Source organism: Stegodyphus dumicola, chromosome 8 (genome assembly GCF_044657685.1).
Source record: "Stegodyphus dumicola isolate Sdum_Otavi_A_Nest chromosome 8, ASM4465768v1".
Classification (NCBI taxonomy): Eukaryota; Metazoa; Arthropoda; class Arachnida; order Araneae; family Eresidae; genus Stegodyphus; species Stegodyphus dumicola.
In genome coordinates, this window is record NC_140775.1 from 69,997,505 (window position 1) to 70,023,783 (window position 26,279).

Sequence of the window (26,279 nt, forward strand, 5' to 3'; positions counted from 1 at the left end):
CGTTTGAAGTTTTCAACGCAAAATGCCAAAACAAAATTAATAGTCTTTCAGGGCAAATTGCCCCTTTGAACTAACTATTCTTTTTACCTATACAAAATATTTGGTGCTGAACTGGGAAAGAAACTGAATACTCTTCCAGTAAAATCTTATTCCATTGCTCTTGCCTCTTGCAGAGAATATTCGGAAAGGCCAGTTTTATCTAAATCAGAAACGAGAAAAGGAACGCAGCGTCTGTAAAGAGTGTCTGAAGATGTAACCACAAGTTTGGCTATCTCGTTTGCCCTTTTGTCTCTAGCTATTCTTCTGGGAGCCGAGAACCAGTATTTTTATAATTAATGGAGTTTGGAAAGCTAAGAAATTGTTTTATTACATACCTGACAAGTGGGCTCTTGTTCTAGCTCTCTGCAATGATGCCAGTTTGAGTAGGAGAAAATGAAGGTTAGCAAGAGAAGTCATTTCGCATGAGATGATAGTTGCGCTAACTGTAATCATAATCAGCTTTGCCTGAAATACGAAGCATTTGGTTATCAGCGTGCTGCTATGCAATAAGTTTAGTTAAGTTTAGTTTAGTTTTAGTAGTAGTTAGTTAATATTAAACCGAAAGACACTAGTTGCTATCAAAGAGGATGATTTACCTGCCACCGTGAAGGCTACTTGTTATTGGTGACCTGTAATTTGACGACTATTGGTGCAGTGCAGTGCAGTTGCAAACGCTTGAGAAAGTGAGTGGATAATAAATGCATAATTATGCAACATAATGATGTATGATGTAATGAAATATAACGCTAAAATATTGGAAACATTTTGCTCAGAACGTTTCTAACATTAACAGTAACAATAATAAATATTTAATTAAAACTGCAATCTGTAGATTTCAGATTACGGTTTAAAACCTAGAATAATTTATTGTTAAAATTCCAAAAGGTTTAAAGTATATTTTTAAAAAATATAAATGTCATAGGATTAAATAGAATTTGCAGTCCGAACCTTGTATGCTGATTCCAGTTTAGCACATGAAACAGCTTTAAGCTTAACAGTTGTAAAAGGCTTTTAGTTCAAGAATTATTCCTTCACATATAAAAGATGTAGAGTACAAAACCTTATACTAATTTAGAAGTCAAACAACAAAAATCAACCTAAATACAAAACCTTATATTTAAATTAGATGTTCAAAATGGATAGGAGAAAAATTGCTATAGCTTTGTAAATTAACTGGTGGAAATTCCTGCTCTTATTTAATAAAGAAAAAGAATTAAAATTATTCAAGATGTAACTCTTAATTTATTTCACTTGCTCATGGGGTTTGCAATAAATTCCCTACCCTCTCTTCTCGAGAAGGTTTACTTTCTATTTTTCCAAAACACCAACTCAGTAGATACAAGACAATAAATATCTCGAAAAAAAATTATTTTGCAGCATTAATTCTTTTGAGTAATACTAGGTAAGTTCCTTTTTTTATTAATATTATTATTTAGGATAGATAAATCTAATGTGCGCACAACATGACTTCCTTGTACGGCCTATTAAATTTTCATTCAAACTTATTTCCTCGAATTATTCTAATTTATTTAATCGATCTCTCAAGGCAAGCTGAAAATGACATAAATACTGAAAATTTTAAAGTTCAACATGCTTTCAATTTTCGTCGTACGGGAATTAAACTTCTTACATTTTTATCTTTTTTTAAAGCTCTCCCAGATATGAGTATAGGAACCAGGAAAACGTATCGAAAGTTAGATTTCGTTATTTGCCCAAGATGAATTCTCTTTAAATGTGACATTCCTAAAACATGAATATTTTCGTCATATATATACATGTTTGGTACCGCCGATTGCAATAAAAATGGAAAATATACAACTAGATGTTAAGGCAGTCCAGTATTTAAAATGCAACGTTCTGAATCGAATCGTTTTTAAGTTATGTGCGATACATATACATACATACGTACGTACAGATGTCACAAAACAATCCCTTTTGAATCTATTTTAAATCCATTTTACAATCGTTTTTGCAAATAGAGTCTTATTTTGTCCCTTGTCCGTACGTACACATGTCATTCAAAAAAAAATCGTTCAAATGAATTCGGGAGCGATCAAAACGAATATTTCCTTTGAAATATGATACTCGAAATTTTCCACAATTAGAATACTTCCTTCACTTCGTACAAGGAATGAAAACATATTTTAATTCTAGCTTTACTATTTCAAGTAAAGATGTAGCAAATTGTCTCTACTTCTATTCAAAGTTTCTTAAACCATTTTTTTATGCAATCATTCTTGAAACCTTGCGAATACATTCTTAGGCTTATAGTTAGGATTTTTTCTTAGTAAGTTGCAGAACATTTTGGTTATGAAATTGTGATTTATGATGCCGCTTGTAGTTGGATTCTTCAGTGTGTGTTGGGGGGGGGGGTAGGGAAATCTGAGCCGCTGACTATACTGCCAATACGCACTAAAAATAAAAAGTAAATTATCAAAGCAAAAAGTGTTGAATTAAAAATAGAAGCCAGATTTTAATTTATGTCTCTGCTCTTTTCCTTACGTTAAAGAAAGTTCTGACCTTTTAATGTTTGAAATATACAGGCCGTTATACAATAACTCAAAAACTCAAAAAAAAAAAAAAAAAAAAAAAAAAAAAAGAATTTAGATATCCTGATAATTAATTAATTTTTCTGATTACAATTCAATATTTAAAGTTCCGTAATTATAAAACTGCAAGCCAAACGTTCCGTTATTTTTAAAATAATACAGTAATATGATCATGCTTAATAGTCGTCAGGAAACAATAAAAATACCTTTTTAACGGTACAATTTTCATTAAGTTTTCTTGCTTACTTTAACAGGGAAATTGGCTTCCTTACGAAAATAGTGCATTAAAAAATAAAATAGTATGTCATAACGCAATCTTACTTTTTGGCTGAGCAAGATTCATACGCACAGAAGTACGCTAGAGTAATTTTGCAATTGAAATTTGTACATATTATTATAGTCTTGATAGTAACACCATTATTCCCAACTCTATTAAGTTAATATTTCTTGAAGTTTATTCATAGGTAAATTTATAATAAACTGCACATTTCTGGAGATCATGTTTTATAAATTCCCTCTATGTGCCTAGCTGTAGAAGTCAATCATAAGATTGCTTTCGATATGGCTATGTGCTATCAGTGAATGGAAATGATAAAGGTGTTTTAAGAAGTTCCGAAATCGAAATTTTAATTCTAAGAAAATGCTCAAGATTAGGAGACGAAAGGAGCGTGAATTGGTGATACTGACAGAGTCAAATTCATGGCCGGTGCCACAGCCGGTGCAAGCTAAGTTTTAGAATCTAGAGAAACTCCCATCTGCAAAATTTAGAGCTAGCAAAAATTTTTAGATTTTACGAATGCCCTGGCAACAGAACTTAAGGCGACAAAATTTTTAGAATTGAGGGAAGCCTCAGGCAGTACTATTTAGGACCCGCAGGAAGAAAGATTGCACCGAAGGCAAAGTACCTAGCAACGGCCTTTGCCAATCTACTTATTATCAGTAAAGAAATAGAGGTGAATTCACAGCACACAGTGGATAGGAAAATTTTCATAGCCTGGTGTTTATGCTTCACGTGATCTTAGCTTAAAACTGTCGATAAAGAGTACCAATTTGCATTTCTTTGCTCATAAGAAATAAAACGGCGTCTTTTTTAAAAAAGCACATTCTAACTGTGTCTTAAATGTGAGAAAAGGATTCCTTGTGATAATGTTTCTCGGAAAAGTCATTGAGTCAATCCAAAAGAGAAGTCAATGTTAACAGAAAGACCAAGATTGCATCCAAAGAAGGTTTTGTAGGCATGCGGGACGTGGAAGATGTAGCTCTGAACTGTTAGGAAAAAAATAAACCATGCATGACTTTGCAAAAGCTTAATGGAAATTTTTACTCACCTACCGGAGAGTCAAATATTACATCCTCCAGGTATTGTGTAAGTCACTGCAGCATTCTTGTGTTGGAAAATTTCCATAGTAATAACACATAAAAATACATAAAAAATATAACGAGCGGAGACTTTGCGAAAAACAAAGTAATTGTTCAAAAAGAGGGCTGGAATGGTGTCTTTAAGATAGGCACAGTGATATAAAGTTATACATAATTAAATTTATAGAGCAATATTTTCTTTCTCAGTCTGAAGTGTCCTATCTCAATCCAGCATTACTTTCTGATCAATCTGATATATGATGGTAGAGGTAAATTTCTTAATAACATACCGATATCCTCAATATGTTTTTCCTCTATTATTATCATTATTTAGTTCAAAAGGTAATCTTCGTTTTCAAACGGTAATGTATTTATTAAAAGTTATATATTTTTCTTAGTGTTTTAATTCATATATATAAGACAGAAAATAAAAGAGCTTTTAAAATTAAAATTATCTTACTGTACAGAGTTTTAATTTTATTACCAATAAAGATATAGTTTTATCAGTTAGCTATAGTAGGTATTATTTTTATTTGTTTGATAGTAAAGTTCCCTCTGAGGAATTAGGCTAAAATCAGTCTTCTGTAATAAAATAGATATCTAAAACATACAAGCTATTTAGCTTTGCTGCCTCGTTTCTCTAGTAAATCTTTTCAGACTACAAGCAGATGAAAGCACGACTGTTTGCGAATTTCAACAGAAATTTTACGCTTAGCTCACAGAAAGTAAATAACACATAATTGCTCTTCCATTGCAGATGGTATTAAAAAATGTGACATTTTACTTCCTAGTTCTACTAGACAGTGCATAATGTAGCTAATCGTCGTAATTAGAACGGCGCATATACTCAGGATGAAAAGAAGATGATTAAATTATTTGGGGGAGCTTGGTAGAGCCGACATTAGTATAACACAGTCACGGTAGGATTATCTTAAGGGTGCTCGGAGTCAGCCAGCGAATTAAAAAATATCGCCCTTCAAAATTAGCTTTTTAATTTAAATTTTTATCAACGATAGAAGAGATTTTAGGCAAAAATAAGACAACAAACCATATTTTAAATAATTAAATTGTCTTTTAATAAAAACTATATTTTATTTAAAGACTAGTTAAACATAAATGCATAAAAATTAATTAATTAAACAATACTTTTTTTAATATCTGAATTTTTATCCGTTTTAGATGTATGAAAATATATATTACTTATTTTATGTCTGATTCGTTATAAGCATAATTTTCACCATTAATTAATGTAAGTTTCACGAATTTTTCTTGTGACATACTTGTATGTAAATAAGTTTTAATTTTATTCTGGAAAATGATCTGTCACTGCTTGTAGCACTAACATCGAAAGAGTCAATAATATTTTTAATGAAAAGGGTAAGTTGGAAAAGATAAATCACTAGATGTAACTATTAACTGCGGAATTTCAAAGGGATTTTAGTTTTGAATTTATTTTTGTAATTATTTTTATAATAATATTTAATTAATTAATTAATTTTAATTTAAAATATATATCTCTAGGATTTTTTCCCCAAATAGTTACAATTTTCCCGTAGATTGTTTTTATGAATTTCTGATAAACTGTATAGGAAATTAAAATCACAGTTGTGCAGTTTTAGTAGTTCAGAAAGTTTGTTTAAGATGCACACGCAATATCGAAAAACTGCATGGGTCTGCAAATCTGCTAAAATCGATATTGCGTTGTGCCCATACAATGTCGATTTTAGTTTTCAATTTATCTTTGCAAATACCTTTAAAAATATATATCTATAGATTTATGTCCCCAAATTGTTATAGTTTTCCATAAATCGTCTTTATCAATTTCTGATAAATTGTATAGGAAATTAAAATTACCATTGTGCAATTTTAGTAGTTCAAAACGTTTATTTAAGGATGCTTATGAAGTATCGAAAAATGTATAAAATACATATTTATCTACATTTGTCTTCTCGCCTTTGCCGTGATTCGTCTTTATGTTCATACTGAAACTGGCGTGTCTTTTGCATTTGTCGAATTTTAACAATTAGTTTGAACTCAAATTCCGCTACGTTTTTTGAGCAATTTTAAGCACATTGTTATGGTTAGAACATGATCTGCATTGCAATAAAAATATTTATTCTCGTTTAATGGATACTGAAGAAAGTTTAATATTCATAGTTTTATCTAGAATCTGTTTACTCATAGGATTTATTCTGTTAAGAATATTGCGTAAAATTATCATATAAGAAATAAATTTAAAAAGTTTTAATTTTATGCTTCGCGTTATACTTTTTATTAAAAATGTTCATTATTTCATAAAATGCGTCGGAAATTTCTCACAGTTGATATCTTCGCATTTTCTTTCCCACCGGATATTTGATGGTTACTTCAAAGTTAAATTTGATATTAAAACTGGAATAAAAGAATCTTTGGTGAAAAAGTGAAGAAAGGATATTTGTTTGTGAATAAGTATAAATGATATGAATATAAGTATAAATGATATGAATATAAGTTGTGAATAAAAGCTGCTTATGAATCTAAGCTATGAATGAAAAGTTCCTAAACTGGAAACAGCGGAGTGAAATACATGGCTGGCAATTAAAATTGCAGCACCATGAAGGAAGGCAGACGCAAAAAAGGTATTTATTCTACGTAAAAAAACAGTATGGAATGAAGACAAAATTATTAAATTTGTAAGCATTTTGGAAGTTTACGGGGCTTCGGAAATAGTAAAAACAGCTTCCACCCCTGGCCGCTAAAACGGCCTTTACCCCATTAGGCATGGAGTAAAACTGGGGTTGGATGACAGAAATGAGTAACTCATTTATGCTGCTTCAAGTTTATGACACATTTCATCAACCGTATTAGCTGGTGAGGGGTGGCAGGCCAGTCTCTCAGCAAACCATGACCAGATATTTTCAATGGGTGACAGATCTGAAGACCGTACAGGCCAGGGCAGCAGCTGAATACCCTGTGTAGCGAAGAAGGTTAGAACACGACGTGCAACACAGGTCTTGTATTATCTTGTTGAAACATGGTGTTTGGAGCCTTCGAAGATAGGGCACAACCACTGTACGTAAGATGGTAAGAAAAGCACCCATCTGCGTTCAAATTACCGTCGATCCGATCTAGAGATGTGCGTGTCGTGTACCCATTGGCTGCCTAAACCATCACACCAGGTGCTAGGCCCGTACGCTGATATCGAATTCAAGCGGGCGATGTGCGTTCTTCTCGGACACTTCAGACACGTATAGGGCCATCAGAATACTGCACGCAGAACTGGGTCTCTTTGAAAAGGCGACATCGTGCCACTCTTGTACCCAGCTTTGCCGTCTGGTGCACTAGAGTCGCCGTCTCTCTATGCTGCATTTTCAAGGGAAGCCGAAGTAATGATCATCCTGCTGATAGTCCACGCTGCTGCAAACGTTGACGCACCTTACGAATTAATACTGGGCGTGGTGCAAACATGCCTATTTCCTGACTAATAGTCCGTGATGTGGTCGTACAGTTTTGCAGAGCTGACGTTGCAATATGTTTGTCCTCTCTGGCGTTAGTAATGGGAGTGCGTTGAGATCCTGCATGCCGTTCAGTATGACCCTCAGAAATCCATTGATTCCATATTCGCATGACAGTGGTTGGACGTCGACCAGTGTGACCGGCGAAATCACTGAACGATAATCTAAACTTTCGATAGGTAATGATCCTGCATCTATCGAATTTCGAAACTTGCTGGTAAGCATTTCCTCTTCTCATTCGAGGCATACGAGGTACACAATACTCTGAGCAAACTACAACCTTACAAGAAACTTTCCGAATGAGAAATCCACTACACAAATTTTCTTTTATGCAGTGCTTCAGATGTCGTTTCTCCCTCCTGCGGCTTCTAAATGCGCTGAAATATTAATCATTTGCATATCCCGCCTTTTTCCTTTCATGTGATTTTGACGTTCATCAGATAATTCCTTCCTGGTGTTGCAATTTTAATAGCCATCAGTGTAAAATGACAGCTTTTTGAAATTGGGGAAGGGAATAAAACCCAATACAGGTAGAATAGATGACATTAGAAGCTTTTTTTGTGAATTAGAAGAATATTAGTTGGTTAAACAATGTTTTTAATTTTAGAGGTCCCAAATTGAAGAATTCTTTAGAGTACAGTAGTATGAGTCTTCTTCTGGAATTCTTGCAACTCCATCAGTGCAAGCATTTATGTTCATAACGACTTAACCATTATCAACTTTGGGGGTAATAATAGAATTTGGATCGGAGTAAATTTCATAAAAGGCTGTTTGGAATTTTAGATTAAGACGGAATCTTTTATTGATTGATTTATGATTGAAGTTAATTTCAATAGTATTAACAGCATTGCCATCTGGATAGTTTTCACCTCGACAGTCTTATTTTTCGAATAATCTGCTAACTGTTGGTTGATAGAATGAATTCCCATTTTTCAAAGATTTCTGTCAGAAATTTAATCACATACCTTAAGTTAAAACTAACTATAAGGTTTTACCTTATTGTATATGATACGTATTAATAAACAAATATAATCATTAATAATTTGATCGTAATCACTCGTTATACTTAGATAGTTAATCTTTATAGTTAGGAATTACGGCAAAACCCCGCTTAATCGAAATTTGTCTTAACAGGAATGGAGGGGTTGGAAAAAGCCGTTACTCACAATCATACCAATACATCTTTTTCCTCTGGAAAACTTATGCGTAAACAATAAATTATAAATAAACCTTTACAAGAGATACTATTAAATGTCTTGAATTTGCATTGTAATAAACAATGTAGAAGTTGATGAGCTACTTAATGGGAAACATCCTAGACTCAATTATAGAAATTGTTATTAGGAAGAAGAATAGAAATAAATTATTAGAATTAATTATGTTTAAAAATAGTTACATAACATTAAGTAGTTTTTAGTATTCTATGAAGAAATTTGTCGGTTGTGCACTGAAGATGCTAATATACTGAGTTCTAGAGATGTGAATTATCTCTGTTGAAGTCTATCCGCGCATCATCATACTCAAATTTCCCTAGGAAGAATAAATACGTTTAACGTTTTGGAAGAAACTCGCAGTTTTAACCCAGTGAATCTTACTGCTAAGCTTGAGATGAATTAAGTATAACTATAACACGAATTTATGATGACTCGCTATCATAAAACTGGAATGATTTGATTACACGGAGGAAAAAATATTGAGCCTCTGAAGTTACTTAATGGTACTCAAGAGTTTGAAAATATAATTGAAAGAGACAAAAGAAATGCAGAAGAAAGAAAAATAATCACGATAAAGGCTGTACGGTTTTATAAGACCAAGGCGGTCTACTAAAAGAGACTCAATAAAACCCACGAATAAGAAAGACAAAAGCCAAGTAAAAATGAAATAATAACCGTAGTGAGGTACTAAAATTTGTGTACGTGTTCTTAGAGTTCACGGATGGATAAGCTCGGCTTGAATTTAATATCGTCATAGTTTCGCACAGAACTACTGATGTAATGTTTCACAACATGGCTATAAAGAAAGAAGTATAATAGACATTTTCACAAAGAAAGATTGAAAATATACATAAGGTCGGGGCAATGCTTTCTGCCGTCCAGGGACTTTTCCTGCATCTAAATTTTGCCGCCTGGTGCTGTTTCAACAGCTATGGCGCCGATCCTAAATATCCGCAATTATTATTATTTCATTTCGTTCTAAAGCTACGTTACATTATATATTTGTTTCAAACGCAATTTGTTCTATTTAACATTATATGTTTTTCTATTTTAATTATTTTCCGATTATTTGTTTATGAATGCCTTAAAAATTCATGTGGTTAATTACTGTCAAAACGGCTGCTGGCGTGACTATTTTGCCGGCGATGGAATGCATCGGCATAGAACCGATTACGGGCATACGATCGAAATCGGTTTTTGAGCTGCTTTTTCGATTCTCTGCCGGCACAGAGGCTAAAGGTTCTAGGCAATGTCGACCCTGTGTTCCAGCTGATCTAGAGCATGATGATAAGATTGTCTGCTAATTTGCTACTTAATCGTTGGCAAGATACAATTATAAGAAAGAATTACTTTGCATTATTTTTCAAGCATCCTTTATATGTATCTAAACACGCCAAACAAGGCATTTATTGTGAAAAAAAAAAAAAAAAAAAAAAAAAAAAAAAAAAACGAGAAGGGCAGTTCTGAATCTTTAGCTCTGGGCGATCCTCAAAATTTAACTTGCCTTTAAAAGGACTTAAAAGACGCGCTTTATATCCTCTTTGTTAAATTTAAGCAGAGTTTTGCCTTAATACATGCTTTTCGGCGCACAAATCGATTTTTTTTTTTTTTTTTTAAATAACACAACTTTTTTTTTTTTTTTTCTTCATCGCGTAGTTCGATTTCATGCTGCAAGTTATACGTAAACACAAATTATATCTAATAAAGTTTAGATTCTGGAAAATTAAGACGTGCATCTATCTGGATCTCTCTTTTTTTATAGACGTTAATGTGCAGCCACATTGAGCAAAATAATTGACGAATGTTTTAAAGCCGAAACTTAATTAATCTTAAATACAGAAGATATATCGAACGCGAAGACAAAAGAACGCTGGGAGCGCTAAGAGTAACTGACTCATATACATGTTACACACGGGGAAAACCACGAAAACACCTATGCAGCCAAAGCCCGTTCGCGGGGTTCGAACCTCGTTCCGAAACTCGGTGTTCAGCGACTTCACCGCTTGGCCTCTGGCGCAGGTTGATTTGTGAAGGAAAACAAACTTTTACTCCTTGTAATACATAAAGAATTTTTTTTTTTTTGTTTTTGTTTTTTTGTTTAATTAAATACGAAAATGCACACAAAGGCTAGGCTACCCAAGGGAAGGGGGCCTTCATGCAGAACTTTCTAATAGAAAATAGTTCGTATTTATGCAAGTCATGAAAAAAGTTGTGTAAATTCCAATGCAGCCAGTCCCTTCGCCAGAAGTCAAATCCATGTTATACTATTAAAGTTAGCCGTTTTGTCTGATTGACCACTGGTGAGCCAACAAAGACCTTACAAGCACTTTACTGTTTTATACATTACAGAATGTGAAGTGTAAACTCTCATGTACTTCGGCAAGTCAAAGATAACAATATGGCCCATTTCGTTACGATATTCATTTTTGCTGTTGTGGGTTTGGGACTGAACTCGCGATATCTGATGTGCTTCCTTTCTCTCTTGCCACTAATTCGAATTTTTAAGACTAAATGCAGAAAACAAATTTTTAATACTAAATCGGTGAAATATTTACTAAACTAACAAACAGTACGTCAACCATCAGCACTTTAACTGCGGTTGTAACTAATTGCAGTATTGATAGCGCCTTCATTAATGAATGTATGCTTTTCGGCACCGCTTCAAAACCCCTAGCTACCCCCCTAGACACCGCTCAACGCAGAAGCGTCATTTTAGTGTCAGTTCCTTATCCGAGTCGTAATTCCCCGAGTATACGTACGTGCCTTTTTGGCGACACCCTGGGGCGGACCCGGGCCCCTACACGGGGCCCAGACCTCATTAGGCAGTGGTGAAGAAGGGAGGGGAGAGACGGGCGTGTTGCCACCCTTCATCGACACGTCAGTTAGGGGCGGTAATTACTGCAACATATTCCAGCCCCCTTTTCGTTAAATCTTCGACCGCCACCTCCAGTCACGTGATTAGTTTTGTTAACGAAGCTTCCCGCGATTCGCACCCCTCTTACTTCCCCTTCCCCTACATCTCTCGCCGTCTCCTGAAAATTCGGGAAAACGTTCCGCGGAAACAACTAGAATTGGCTTGAAATATTTCTCATTTCAAAGTCTCGCAATATATTTCAACGCTGAAAATCGAAATCGAAGATTCCTTAATTTGCTAGGTCGCATTATTATTCTCTACCATATGTTCTGATTCTATGAATTCCTTCAGGCTTCATTGTTAGATAATATTTATTATACATCATTGTCAAATGTTATTGCAACTACAATACATATTTCTAGCTAGAACAAAATAAAATTAACTTGTTAAATTTTGAAGTTACAATAATCCAAGATCTGGTTTCATAAACTTAATCGACAATACTATAGACATATTATATATTGACAATATTGCAGCTAAAATATATTTAGGAAAGTTTTAAAAGAAAAACTCTCTCTAACTGAGGTACAAAATATATGTCTTTAAGAAAAATCTTTTATTATTAAAGGTATATACTTCCGTAATGTTATCAAAAATGTATATTGTTTTTAAAACGACAAGTTTGTTACATTAACTAAAGCAAAAATTGGGAAGATTAAGCTGTTGAAATTTGGAACATTAACAAAGGAAATTCAAGGAAAAGTTATAAATTTTTATGAATGATAATTAATTGGTAATAACTTGGTTCTGTACAATCTAGTAATGTTGGTAACCTGTTGACATAATAAGATACTAAAGGTTGATTAAGCTAACAAATGAGATTTAATGATTTGTGATTAGCTAGTGAGGCATTACATAAAACTAACTATGTAATGCCTCACTAGTATAACTTTTCATTACTTAAAACTAACTAGTTAATACTTAGCTGTTTGAACACCTTCGGATGTGTAATAATATTATTAATTATAATTGAGCTCTTTAAATTAACCAGCATTATTGATTTTGCATCTGAGTTCAAAACTGTGCAATATGAACACTGATTTATTAAATTAATCCCAGTGTAGTTTCCCATTTTTTGCATGATATCCCGCGATCTCTCTCTAGTTAAAATTTTGTCTCTAATTTTTAATTTTCTATTTGCTGAGTTTTCCTCTCTCCCTCTAACGACTGTTAGTTCTTTTTTTTTTTTTTTTTTCCCAGCTAGAAGCATTTACTACATTTTTAAATTTTTATAATTAAATTCAAATTGAATAAAATAAAAAAACAATAAAGAAAAATATGATTAATTATTGATAATACAATGAAACAAGGCTGATTTCATCAGGCGGTATATACCTTTTTAATTTAGACTTTTCAATAATTAGGAAATACAGATTTAACGCTTCTGTCTTTCTGGAACATTTGGGAAAAAACTAAAATTTTTTCATATATATAACTAATAACTAATTACTCATCGAAAAACCATATAGATATATATTAGTATTTAAATTTTCAATTATAACCGAATAAGCAAAGTTTTTTGAACTTATAAATTGTAAACAAAAATCCTTATTACCTGTGCAGATTTAAAAAAATGTCTGTTTGGTTTTAATAATTTACATTTAAATAATTTACATCAACCTTAGCACGAGATGCGCAGGATTATAGTTTTAAAAATCATTCTTACAATCATCTTTTTCAATTTTTTCAACACACACACACTCAATGTGCAAAATTCTTGACCTCACAAGTCCTTTTTTTGATTAGTTCATAAGCTTTTCTTACATTATTTCAACACACACACACTCAATGCGCAAAATTCTTGACCTCACAAGTCCGTTTTGATTAGTTCATAAGCTTTTCTTACATTATATATATATATATATATATACGTTGGAACTTTAATAGTGGCAACACAGCTGAAAAAACGCTATGCAACAAAACCAAAGAATATCGCGTATACCACACGTAAATTACATACCTACCTTACCTCTCAGCAAAAAGACTCGTCCTGCCTACGTCACGCGCATGCGGAGTGACGCGAAGAACGAATCCTTGTATTAGCTCGCGGTCTAAAGTATGTGTTGTCAGGATGTTTTCAAAACAAGAACAATGTTGTTGGATAAAAATTGAAAGTGCCAGAGGTCGTACAGCACGACAGTGTCATCAAGGGCTTCAAGAGGCTTGCGGGGAATCTGCATTGCCTTACAAAATCGTAGCAAGATGGGTGAAAGCATTCAATGAAGGACGCCAAAACGTGGCAGACGTGCTGCGGCCAGGTCGTCCTAATGTCAGCGATGCAGACATGCAAGCTGTTGCCGCTTTAATGGACAGTGATCGCCGCCAAACGATTCGTCAGCTGGCCGGACAAACAGGATTAGAGTATACGACTGTGCTGCACATTCTTGAACGAACGGCTGTCCATGAGAAAAATTGCTTCACGATGGGTTCCACATCAATTGACGAAAATGCAGAAATGGCTACGATACGATGCTGCCCGAATCCACCTGGAGCGCTATGAGCCCGAAGGAGATGCTTTTTTACGCCGTATCATTACGTTGGATAAGACTTGGGCCCGATCGTACCAGCCAGAACTGAAACGCTAATCAAACGAATGGCGTCATTACGGGTCACCACGACGTTCGAAATTTCGTCAGAACTCCAGCAATGTGAAAGTTATGGTGATTTTCGTGTACGACTGTGATGGTGTCATCCTAACGCATACCGTTCCCCCACAGCAGACCGTCACTGCGCAGTATTACTGCTCATTTTTGGAGCACAATCTCCGACCAGCTTTGAAAAAAAAACGGCGACACTTTCTGCAGAGCTCTCCTCTCATTTTGTATGACAATGCTCGGCCGTATGCAGCGCAAGCTGTGACTGATTTGTTCAAGTGATGGGGCTGGGAAGTGCTTTACCATCCACCATACTCCCCAGATCTATGCCCTTGTGACTATGACTTAATTCCTAAGATGAAGGAACCATTTCATGGCACTCGCTTCCAAACTGTTCCTGAGATTCTTGCGGCAGTAGACCAGTCCATTCAAACTATCAACAAAACAGGCGCTGCTACAGGTATTCTGCGACTTCCACATCGTTGGAAACGGGTTGTACACAATGTTGGCGACTATATTGAAGGACTGTAAAACATGGTGACATGAATCACTTTTGTATTCCTTGTAAATAAATAGTTGCCACTATTAAAGTTCCAACCCTCGTATATATATATATATATATATATACGTATATATATATATATATATGTCATATATATATATATATATATATATGACATATATATATACATCTATTATAATATAGTATATATATATATATAAATATACTATATTATAATAGATGTTGAAGCATAAAATAATGGAAGTTTGAAGCTGTGGCATTTTATTTTATTTTCATTAGCATTTGTAGCCAAAATTACCTTGATTCATCAAACGTGTCCGTTCCAGATCATTTATATTTTTGATTTTGTAGCGACACGAAGAGAAGCAGAAAAAGCAGAAGTGTGAGAAGCAGAGAGCAAGTACGATGTATTGAGAGCGAAATCTTAATTCAGAGTGTGTTAATTTCAGTTTCAACACAATTTGATTGGATAATTAATAATGCTCCAAAATTATTATTGGCTGCTTGAATTTTATTTCCATTTACGTCATCAGCGTTATGTAAAAGTCATACGATATGGATAAAATAGTCCAAAAAGTTATTATAAGCAATTACTATTTTTAGAATCGAGAGGAGGAATACCTGAATAAAAATGAAGATTTACTAATTAAAGTTATAATTTTAATTTACGTGTTTTTTTATCTTACACGCACACACTCATACATACATACTTATACACTGACTACCAATAAGTATTTCGACACCTGTGATAGAAAAGAAAAACTAACTTTATTCAAAATTAATAGTTGGTAGAGCCTCCACGAGAGGTAATTACAGCGTGGACTCTCCGGGGCATACTTTCCACAAGTCTTTGTATGACAGCTAGTGGTATTTTCTTCCACACGGCTTGGAAAAGACATAGAAGTTCCTTCACCGATTTTGCACGGGTAGTGCACCCATGAATTCGGCGATGCAACTCGTCCCAGAGGCTCTCGATAGGATTCGGGTCTGGACTCTGGGCAGGCCAGTCCATTCGATGAACTCCATTGGCACCACACCAAGCCTTGGTTAACGTCGAAACATGACAACTGGCATTGTCGTCCTGAAACTAACAGGGGTCCAACCCGTAAAACTGCCACAACGTAGGAAGCATATTGTCATCGAAAATAGTGCAGTAGGCATCGGAGTTGAGCTTACCATGAATGTTGACCAAGGGTCAGTAGTATAAAAATGACAGTACTGCGGCAGGTGGGTCAGGGGGCGTAGTCAATGACGTCACACAGAGGGCGTGGCCAAAGGCAACGTCATCACACTAGGAGGCGTGGTCACGAGTGGAGTTGAGGTGTTGGTAGACTGCTGGTTGAGTTGTAGACCTCCTGCTTTTCATTTAAAGTTAGTTTTTTTTTAATTGGCAACGGGAAATATTTTCTGCATCTTAATTTTGATGAAATGTCGATGCTGCCCTCTCCTGACGAAAAAGTGAATTATATGTTTTAGAAATATATTTTTTAAGTCTGGTGTTAAAATTATTCAATGCGCGACTTTGAAAACAATGTAAAAGAAACAAATATAAAAAAAAAAAAGATTTTCCTTTAATGAAACTACAAAATAATTTTTTTTTTATTACTCAATTTTATTCTGATACTTTTATTCTTTCTAGTTTTCCATGAAACTTTAACTTATTTCTCAGGTTTCCTGTTCATAATAACATATTTATTTACTGTCATATTTTTTTAATACTTAACGTTTCTAATTTGTAATATTTTATTTAATTTCCACATACTAGTTTTTTTTCATACCTTTCATACCATTTCAGCATACCCTGATTTTTAACTTATATATTATATTTTACAAACGTTCCCACACATGCTGTTTATTTGCTACACTACTTAATTTTAGATGCAATTTCACACTTTTTTTAACGTTATAATGTTCAATATATTCTGAATTTTAACTTCATTTACTTTTTTTAAACCATTCTAGTATTCTATACACACTTTAACTTAGTGGTTTGAAATTCTATTTAAAAAGAAACGTTTATTTTTCGTGATCTTAGTTTTTTTACTAAATTTTCTACAGAATTTCTAATTTCTTTTACATGTTTAACAATATCTTCCTTACATTACCGAATATTTTTTTTAAAAAACTTAAGTCTATAACTGTTAATTGCTTTTCTTACGTTCATGATTTCCCTTATGTGTTTATATTTCTTAATTCTTATTTAACTTATTTATTATAATGTTTTTATTTCCGTCTCATCACTCGTAATTCCAACATTTTATCCCTTTTTATTCATTTTAACGATATGGATTGTTTTCATTTACTCCATATTCAAATATTTCCTTACAATTTTTAAAATACTTGTTTTATTCTCCGATCATAATAGATCATCTACAGGTTTTACTCAGAAATTTCCATTCACAACTTTACAGTTTAATACCATTTATATCTAAATGTATTTCTTTGTCATATAGCTTTACGATCTTCAAAGTTTCTAACATCATGTTTAGTTTTAAATCCCTATTACCTTTATGTGTGTTGATAATTTTCATTTCTAATTTTACAACCACGTTCAGTGTTTCATCCACACATACCAAAATATTTCTTACATCTTCTGGTATTTAGTCTATGTCATATTTCAGTACTTCAAATGAATTTACACTGCTCACATTACTATTTTTTCATGTTTTAGAGACACTGACTATACTAATTTTACTATTTTTCATACACTAATTGCATCTATGTCAGCACTCATGATAAAGTAGCAATTGTTTTGCATCACATGCATAAAGAAATTTTTAAAACCAACTTTTTCAATATCGTAGTCAAATTACTGTTTTCCAGATGGGAATTACCAGTAGTCTTTGGTTTTACTCTGTTACATCTTTTTAAATTTTAACATCTAACTTTTAATTCTAATATACATCTTTCGAACAGTTTTTTCTTTTAATGCTAGCCTTACCTTATTTGTTCAAATTAATTCTTTAATTCACCTTCTTTACTATCTTTTAATACCTTCATAATTCACCACGCAAACGCAATGTCTTTCACTGACATTCTGTCTGATAATACCACAAGTTTCCTTAATTGACAAAAAGCGAATTATTTCTCATTTCAAAATAGAACTACTATATTTTTGCACAAACATTACCTTCATCCATTCAAGACGCCCCTTAACCTGTAACTGATGTAGCGATAGGAAAGGAGACTGTTATCATATGCTCTTTCGACTTTTGAGGTTTTTAGAACTTCTTTGGCAAGTATATCAGTACCATCAGAAAATATACTTGACATTTTTACTCAGTTTAAAGGCAACATACTGTCATAAGAATGGTTTTAGTTAAATTTATAACACAAATAAACACATTTTGTGCTAAATAGGCATAAACATTTAGATTCAGAATATTTCTTTTTAATCCGATGTAAGACTTGAATTTCATTCATGATACGGATTGTCTCTTGATTTTTTTTGTTTACCTTACACTAATAGAAAATTTTTATTTTACAAGTTCAGCTTTTAACGAAATGGAAATAAAAACTACGATACACCTGGTGTTTTTAAGAAAAAGAACTTTGATATATTTCTGGAAATGTAAATGCTTTTAGAGTTTTTTTCTTTCAATAATGTTGATTTTCATTACTTTACTAATTTCAATAATTCTCTTATTAGCTAATATGAATGAAAGAAGATTGTCAAAAATGTGACACAGTATAATTCTTGCGAACCTACGTACCTTTACCAGCATACAGATATTACCGATTGAAATGAAGAAAAATACAGATATTTTACTCCAATCTACATTAAATTAAAAAAATATTTAAACTTTCATACATTCCAAAGAATAAACGAAAACTCAATAGATATTGTCATGTTTGTAAATATGAGATAAAAGTTTTATGAATGGTATTTAAAGTAATGCTTAGAACTTCATAAAAGCGAACATTCACTATGTTAATACACATATCATCAGTTATTTACATAGTTCAATGTAATATTAATCATTACATGTACTATATGCATATATATTTAAAGTTTAATTGTCTTACAATTGAATAATTAACTATTGAGAGAAAGAGGTTCATATCTTACACTATTTAATTCACATGGAACAAATTTTTCCATCAACCACATTGAACCGCGTTTATTAAATTCGCCAAAGCTCTTTTATTTCTGCATTTTCACACTCACGACACATTTTAAATGTAACTATTGATTACCATTTCAAACACCGATATCATAAGTCAGTGTAAAACTACATCATAACTCATTTTTTCCCTACTAACTACAATTTTATATATTCAAGAAGTACATCTAAGACATGATCATTTTCTATGTTCTAGCAAATCGATTCAATTGCGAACATACTATTAAGACTTGCGATTTTAGAAGACTTGCATGTATTAACGATGTCAACGTTTCTTCGTTTTTATAAGATTCACATCAAATCATGTCGCATTCGAATGTGGTGTAAGAGATCACTTTTTCTTTTAAACACTTGTAAACAATGGATGTAATTTATAAGAAGAGAAGTATCATGCTGTTTCAAAACATCATCATCTGCATATTTCTGTTTCTTTTGACACCGGCAACATTTAAAAAAAAAAGGTTTCCTGAGATATTCTTCAAATACTGTTTTACTTGAAAAAATGTCCGAACATTCAATACGATGTAAAGATTCATATTGTTTTAAATTCTTATGCTCACTAAATATTTTTTATCATGATTTACTCTTAAAAGTAACGTTTATTAGTTTTCATATCCTTTTTACATGAAAAGAACTTGTGATTATTCACTACAAAATTCTAAGACGAGAAGCTTCGCAAATTTTCAAACTATAAACTTAAATTTCTTAGGATATACACTACATCTGATGTTTCTTTCATGAGATTTCAAATATCTCTTCAGATTACTCGTATTCAAGAAACCTTGCAAATATATCACATAAGTTCAGCGAATAATCGCTTCATAAACTCTTAAATTTTCAACACGAGTGAATCACTTGAAGCATATACTGCACTGTAAACATACAATACTTAAAAAAATTGTTATAAAAAATAAAAATACATTCATTTCACCAAGAAGCTTTTCTATTTAAATACATTTATTTATTTCCAAAGAACAAGTTTCTGTATTATACATAAAATATACTTAGAATTTTCTTTCATTAGTTAATATCAAATTAACAACAATATCCATTTACTGATATTTGATATACATGTTTGCTTTAAAATTAAAACTAAAATTTCAATATATTTCTATTAAAAAAAACATAAGGAAAAAAACTACTCATAACATCAACCAAAGACAGAAATTTAAATAGAATAGCTGTACTTATATTAGTGCATTTTTATAATCTTCATAACATTTCGATTCAAAAAACCTATTACAAAATAAATGAAACAATTTTTTCTGCCTTAAAGAATCTCTTATATTTTTAAAATTAATACATAAAAATATATCTTCACCAATATATTTAATTCTATCCTCAACACTTATTATAATGCAATCATGTCTTGTTTGTGAAGGATGATTTACAATGCAACCTTCGCATTTATATAGCTTTTTTATCACGGAATTTAATTCAGTTTTGATAGAGTTTATGAGTTCTTTAAAAAGTTCATCATCATCACTTACCATATCTGAACAATTGTTTTTACATTTGATTTGCAACGGTAAAATAATTTCAAAAATACTTTTATATAAAGTATTAGATACATCAGGAATAATTTCTTTCAATTTTTTTAAAATATCACAGTTTACTTTTAGGTATGTAGGTTTTAGTTTAAAACAATTTTCATCTTGTTTAAAAACTTGTTGAAAAATACACTCACCTTCTTTGTTGAAAACTACCAACTCATTATTGCAAATGATGCTGGCACTCGTATAGACAAGATTAAATTCATATATTTTTGAGGAAAATTCTTGCCATGTTGCAGGAGTTATAACAACACCGCGTGTAGTAGGGTATAATATTTTATTTTGTTCCACACATTCATGTAGATGAATGTTCATTCTGTTTTCAAACTGATTTATGGACACAAAATATCCCCAACCAAGAGTCCACTGTGCAATCAACTTCGAACTTTCTTTTTTCTGTTCTCGATTATTCGGCATGAAGATATTTTCAGGAACAGATTTCATATAGTGGGCAAACCAGTCATCCTCTGGAAGTTCATCCTCATTATCTTCCAAGCGTCGTTTTATAATTTTCGAAATTTTTATGTTTCGGAATGTGATACTAATTCTAGGATCTTTAACGTCAGGTTGAGAGGGTATTCCGTGCATCCAAAATTGATTCGTTGGGGGTTTCATTACAAGGAGAGTTCCATGAGTTAAGTCCACGCTTCGAGATGTGAAATTTCGCCTGGTAAATACCATTTGACGTTTTGCACCTAAACTGATGATAGGTATATCACTTTCATGTTCGAGACAAGTTTCATTGTCTTTATGCGTTGAAATTTTCGCCACTCCGTCAGGATAATAGTTCAATAAAGCAAAATTATATTTTTTGCCAGTTATCGTTTCAACATAATCTTTTACATTTAGAAGAGTTTGAGTCCATGGTTCTGCACAAATGCTCATTCCAGAGAATTCGTAACTAAGTCCTTCATCACCAAAACCGAGTACTTTTCTTCGTGGAACATACTGAGTCCCATTAATTTCAAAACTAATATTTTTAAAATCATAATTTGATAGTTGATCTAGTAAAATATCAGCTTCATTTCGTGAATAAAATTCTTCGTATAATTCCACATTTAACTCTGTATCACATATATTCCTCATATTCGCTTTTGAATCTAACGACAATTCTGAATGATATAGAAATACGTAGCATTCTTAAATAGCAAAAATTATCTAAAACATACATTAACGAAATGATTTCATCAACACTTATTGTAATACATTCTTGTCATGTCTTGTTTGTGTAGCCAGTCTTTCCGGCGTCATATGTGTAAAAATAATCATGATAGGATAGTGGGAAAGAGTTATAGTGTCCTAATGTTGTTATTCTGAACCTCGATATTACATATATGCATAAGGAGAATCTTAAAAGCATCATCCACTTATCATGATAGAGTAATGGAAAATTTCTAAAACTCTGATAATCATACGCGAAAGAATGCACGTTATCATGATAACGTGAAGTCTACAGCTCTTATCAAGGATCTTCCTTCACTTCTGTATGTACTGTCAAATTTGGAATAGCAACAATAACCTTAAGATAATACATTCTTTCGCGTATGATTATCAGAGTTTTAGAAATTTTCCATTACTCTATCATGATAAGTGGATGATGTTTTTAAGATTCTCCTTATGCATATATGTAATATCGAGGTTCAGAATAACAACATTAGGACACTATAACTCCTACCCACTATCCTATCATGATTATTTTTACACATATGACGCCGGTAAGACTGGCTACACAAACAAGACATGACAAGAATGTATTACGATAAGTGTTGATGAAATCATTTCGTTAATGTATGTTTTAGATAATTTTTGCTATTTAAGAATTCTACGTATTTCTATATCATTCAGAATTGTCGTTAGATTCAAAAGCGAATATGAGGAATATATGTGATACAGAGTTAAATGTGGAATTATACGAAGAATTTTATTCATGAAATGAAGCTGATATTTTGCTAGATGAACTATCAAATTATGATTTTAAAAATATTAGTTTTGAAATTAATGGGACTCAGTATGTTCCACGAAGAAAAGTACTCGGTTTTGGTGATGAAGGACTTAGTTACGAATTCTCTGGAACGAGCATTTGTGCAGAACCATGGACTCAAACTCTTCTAAATGTAAAAGATTATGTTTAAACGATAACTGGCAAAAAATATAATTTTGCTTTATTGAACTATTATCCTGACGGAGTGGTGAAAATTTCAACGCATAAAGACAATGAAACTTGTCTCGAACCTGAAAGTGATATACCTATCATCAGTTTAGGTGCAAAACGTCAAATGGTATTTACCAGGCGAAATTTCACATCTCGAAGCGTGGACTTAACTCATGGAACTCTCCTTGTAATGAAACCCCCAACGAATCAATTTTGGATGCACGGAATACCCTCTCAACCTGACGTTAAAGATCCTAGAATTAGTATCACATTCCGAAACATAAAAATTTCGAAAATTATAAAACGACGCTTGGAAGATAATGAGGATGAACTTCCAGAGGATGACTGGTTTGCCCACTATATGAAATCTGTTCCTGAAAATATCTTCATGCCGAATAATCGAGAACAGAAAAAAGAAAGTTCGAAGTTGATTGCACAGTGGACTCTTGGTTGGGGATATTTTGTGTCCATAAATCAGTTTGAAAACAGAATGAACATTCATCTACATGAATGTGTGGAACAAAATAAAATATTATACCCTACTACACGCGGTGTTGTTATAACTCCTGCAACATGGCAAGAATTTTCCTCAAAAATATATGAATTTAATCTTGTCTATACGAGTGCCAGCATCATTTGCAATAATGAGTTGGTAGTTTTCAACAAAGAAGGTGAGTGTATTTTTCAACAAGTTTTTAAACAAGATGAAAATTGTTTTAAACTAAAACCTACATACCTAAAAGTAAACTGTGATATTTTAAAAAAATTGAAAGAAATTATTCCTGATGTATCTAATACTTTATATAAAAGTATTTTTGAAATTATTTTACCGTTGCAAATCAAATGTAAAAACAATTGTTCAGATATGGTAAGTGATGATGATGAACTTTTTAAAGAACTCATAAACTCTATCAAAACTGAATTAAATTCCGTGATAAAAAAGCTATATAAATGCGAAGGTTGCATTGTAAATCATCCTTCACAAACAAGACATGATTGCATTATAATAAGTGTTGAGGATAGAATTAAATATATTGGTGAAGATATATTTTTATGTATTAATTTTAAAAATATAAGAGATTCTTTAAGGCAGAAAAAATTGTTTCATTTATTTTGTAATAGGTTTTTTGAATCGAAATGTTATGAAGATTATAAAAATGCACTAATATAAGTACAGCTATTCTATTTAAATTTCTGTCTTTGGTTGATGTTATGAGTATTTTTTTTCCTTATGTTTTTTTAATAGAAATATATTGAAATTTTAGTTTTAATTTTAAAGCAAACATGTATATCAAATATCAGTAAATGGATATTGTTGTTAATTTGATATTAACTAATGAAAGAAAATTCTAAGTATATTTTATGTATAATACAGAAACTTGTTCTTTGGAAATAAATAAATGTATTTAAATAGAAAAGCTTCTTGGTGAAATGAATGTATTTTTATTTTTTTATAACAATTTTTTTAAGTATTGTATGTTTACAGTGCAGTATATGCTTCAAGTGATTCACTCGTGTTGAAAATTTAAGAGTTTATGAAGCGATTATTCGCTGAACTTATGTGATATATTTGCAAGGTTTCTTGAATACGAGTAATCTGAAGAGATATTTGAAATCTCATGAAAGAAACATCAGATGTAGTGTATGTCCTAAGAAATTTAAGTTTATAGTTTGAAAATTTGCGAAGCTTCTCGTCTTAGAATTTTGTAGTGAATAATCACAAGTTCTTTTCATGTAAAAAGGATATGAAAACTAATAAACGTTACTTTTAAGAGTAAATCATGATAAAAAATATTTAGTGAGCATAAGAATTTAAAACAATATGAATCTTTACATCGTATTGAATGTTCGGACATTTTTTCAAGTAAAACAGTATTTGAAGAATATCTCAGGAAACCTTTTTTTTTTAAATGTTGCCGGTGTCAAAAGAAACAGAAATATGCGGATGATGATGTTTTGAAACAGCATGATACTTCTCTTCTTATAAATTGCATCCATTGTTTACAAGTGTTTAAAAGAAAAAGTGATCTCTTACACCACATTCGAATGCGACATGATTTGATGTGAATCTTATAAAAACGAAGAAACGTTGACATCGTTAATACATGCAAGTCTTCTAAAATCGCAAGTCTTAATAGTATGTTCGCAATTGAATCGATTTGCTAGAACATAGAAAATGATCATGTCTTAGATGTACTTCTTGAATATATAAAATTGTAGTTAGTAGGGAAAAAATGAGTTATGATGTAGTTTTACACTGACTTATGATATCGGTGTTTGAAATGGTAATCAATAGTTACATTTAAAATGTGTCGTGAGTGTGAAAATGCAGAAATAAAAGAGCTTTGGCGAATTTAATAAACGCGGTTCAATGTGGTTGATGGAAAAATTTGTTCCATGTGAATTAAATAGTGTAAGATATGAACCTCTTTCTCTCAATAGTTAATTATTCAATTGTAAGACAATTAAACTTTAAATATATATGCATATAGTACATGTAATGATTAATATTACATTGAACTATGTAAATAACTGATGATATGTGTATTAACATAGTGAATGTTCGCTTTTATGAAGTTCTAAGCATTACTTTAAATACCATTCATAAAACTTTTATCTCATATTTACAAACATGACAATATCTATTGAGTTTTCGTTTATTCTTTGGAATGTATGAAAGTTTAAATATTTTTTTAATTTAATGTAGATTGGAGTAAAATATCTGTATTTTTCTTCATTTCAATCGGTAATATCTGTATGCTGGTAAAGGTACGTAGGTTCGCAAGAATTATACTGTGTCACATTTTTGACAATCTTCTTTCATTCATATTAGCTAATAAGAGAATTATTGAAATTAGTAAAGTAATGAAAATCAACATTATTGAAAGAAAAAAACTCTAAAAGCATTTACATTTCCAGAAATATATCAAAGTTCTTTTTCTTAAAAACACCAGGTGTATCGTAGTTTTTATTTCCATTTCGTTAAAAGCTGAACTTGTAAAATAAAAATTTTCTATTAGTGTAAGGTAAACAAAAAAAATCAAGAGACAATCCGTATCATGAATGAAATTCAAGTCTTACATCGGATTAAAAAGAAATATTCTGAATCTAAATGTTTATGCCTATTTAGCACAAAATGTGTTTATTTGTGTTATAAATTTAACTAAAACCATTCTTATAACAGTATGTTGCCTTTAAACTGAGTAAAAATGTCAAGTATATTTTCTGATGGTACTGATATACTTGCCAAAGAAGTTCTAAAAACCTCAAAAGTCGAAAGAGCATATGATAACAGTCTCCTTTCCTATCGCTACATCAGTTACAGGTTAAGGGGCGTCTTGAATGGATGAAGGTAATGTTTGTGCAAAAATATAGTAGTTCTATTTTGAAATGAGAAATAATTCGCTTTTTGTCAATTAAGGAAACTTGTGGTATTATCAGACAGAATGTCAGTGAAAGACATTGCGTTTGCGTGGTGAATTATGAAGGTATTAAAAGATAGTAAAGAAGGTAAATTAAAGAATTAATTTGAACAAATAAGGTAAGGCTAGCATTAAAAGAAAAAACTGTTCGAAAGATGTATATTAGAATTAAAAGTTAGATGTTAAAATTTAAAAAGATGTAACAGAGTAAAACCAAAGACTACTGGTAATTCCCATCTGGAAAACAGTAATTTGACTACGATATTGAAAAAGTTGGTTTTAAAAATTTCTTTATGCATGTGATGCAAAACAATTGCTACTTTATCATGAGTGCTGACATAG

The 26,279-nt window shown here is 32.0% G+C and overlaps 1 long non-coding RNA gene across 1 annotated transcript in view; it reads right to left on the minus strand.

Annotated features, from left to right (window-relative positions):
- The window catches only part of LOC146995871 (uncharacterized), a 116,091-nt gene that overhangs the window by 8,166 nt on the left and 81,646 nt on the right, over positions 1-26,279 (minus strand). Inside the window, exon 2 of the long non-coding RNA XR_015042849.1 lies at positions 375-504. This is a non-coding gene — a long non-coding RNA (uncharacterized LOC146995871). The remainder of the gene's footprint in view (positions 1-374; positions 505-26,279) is intronic.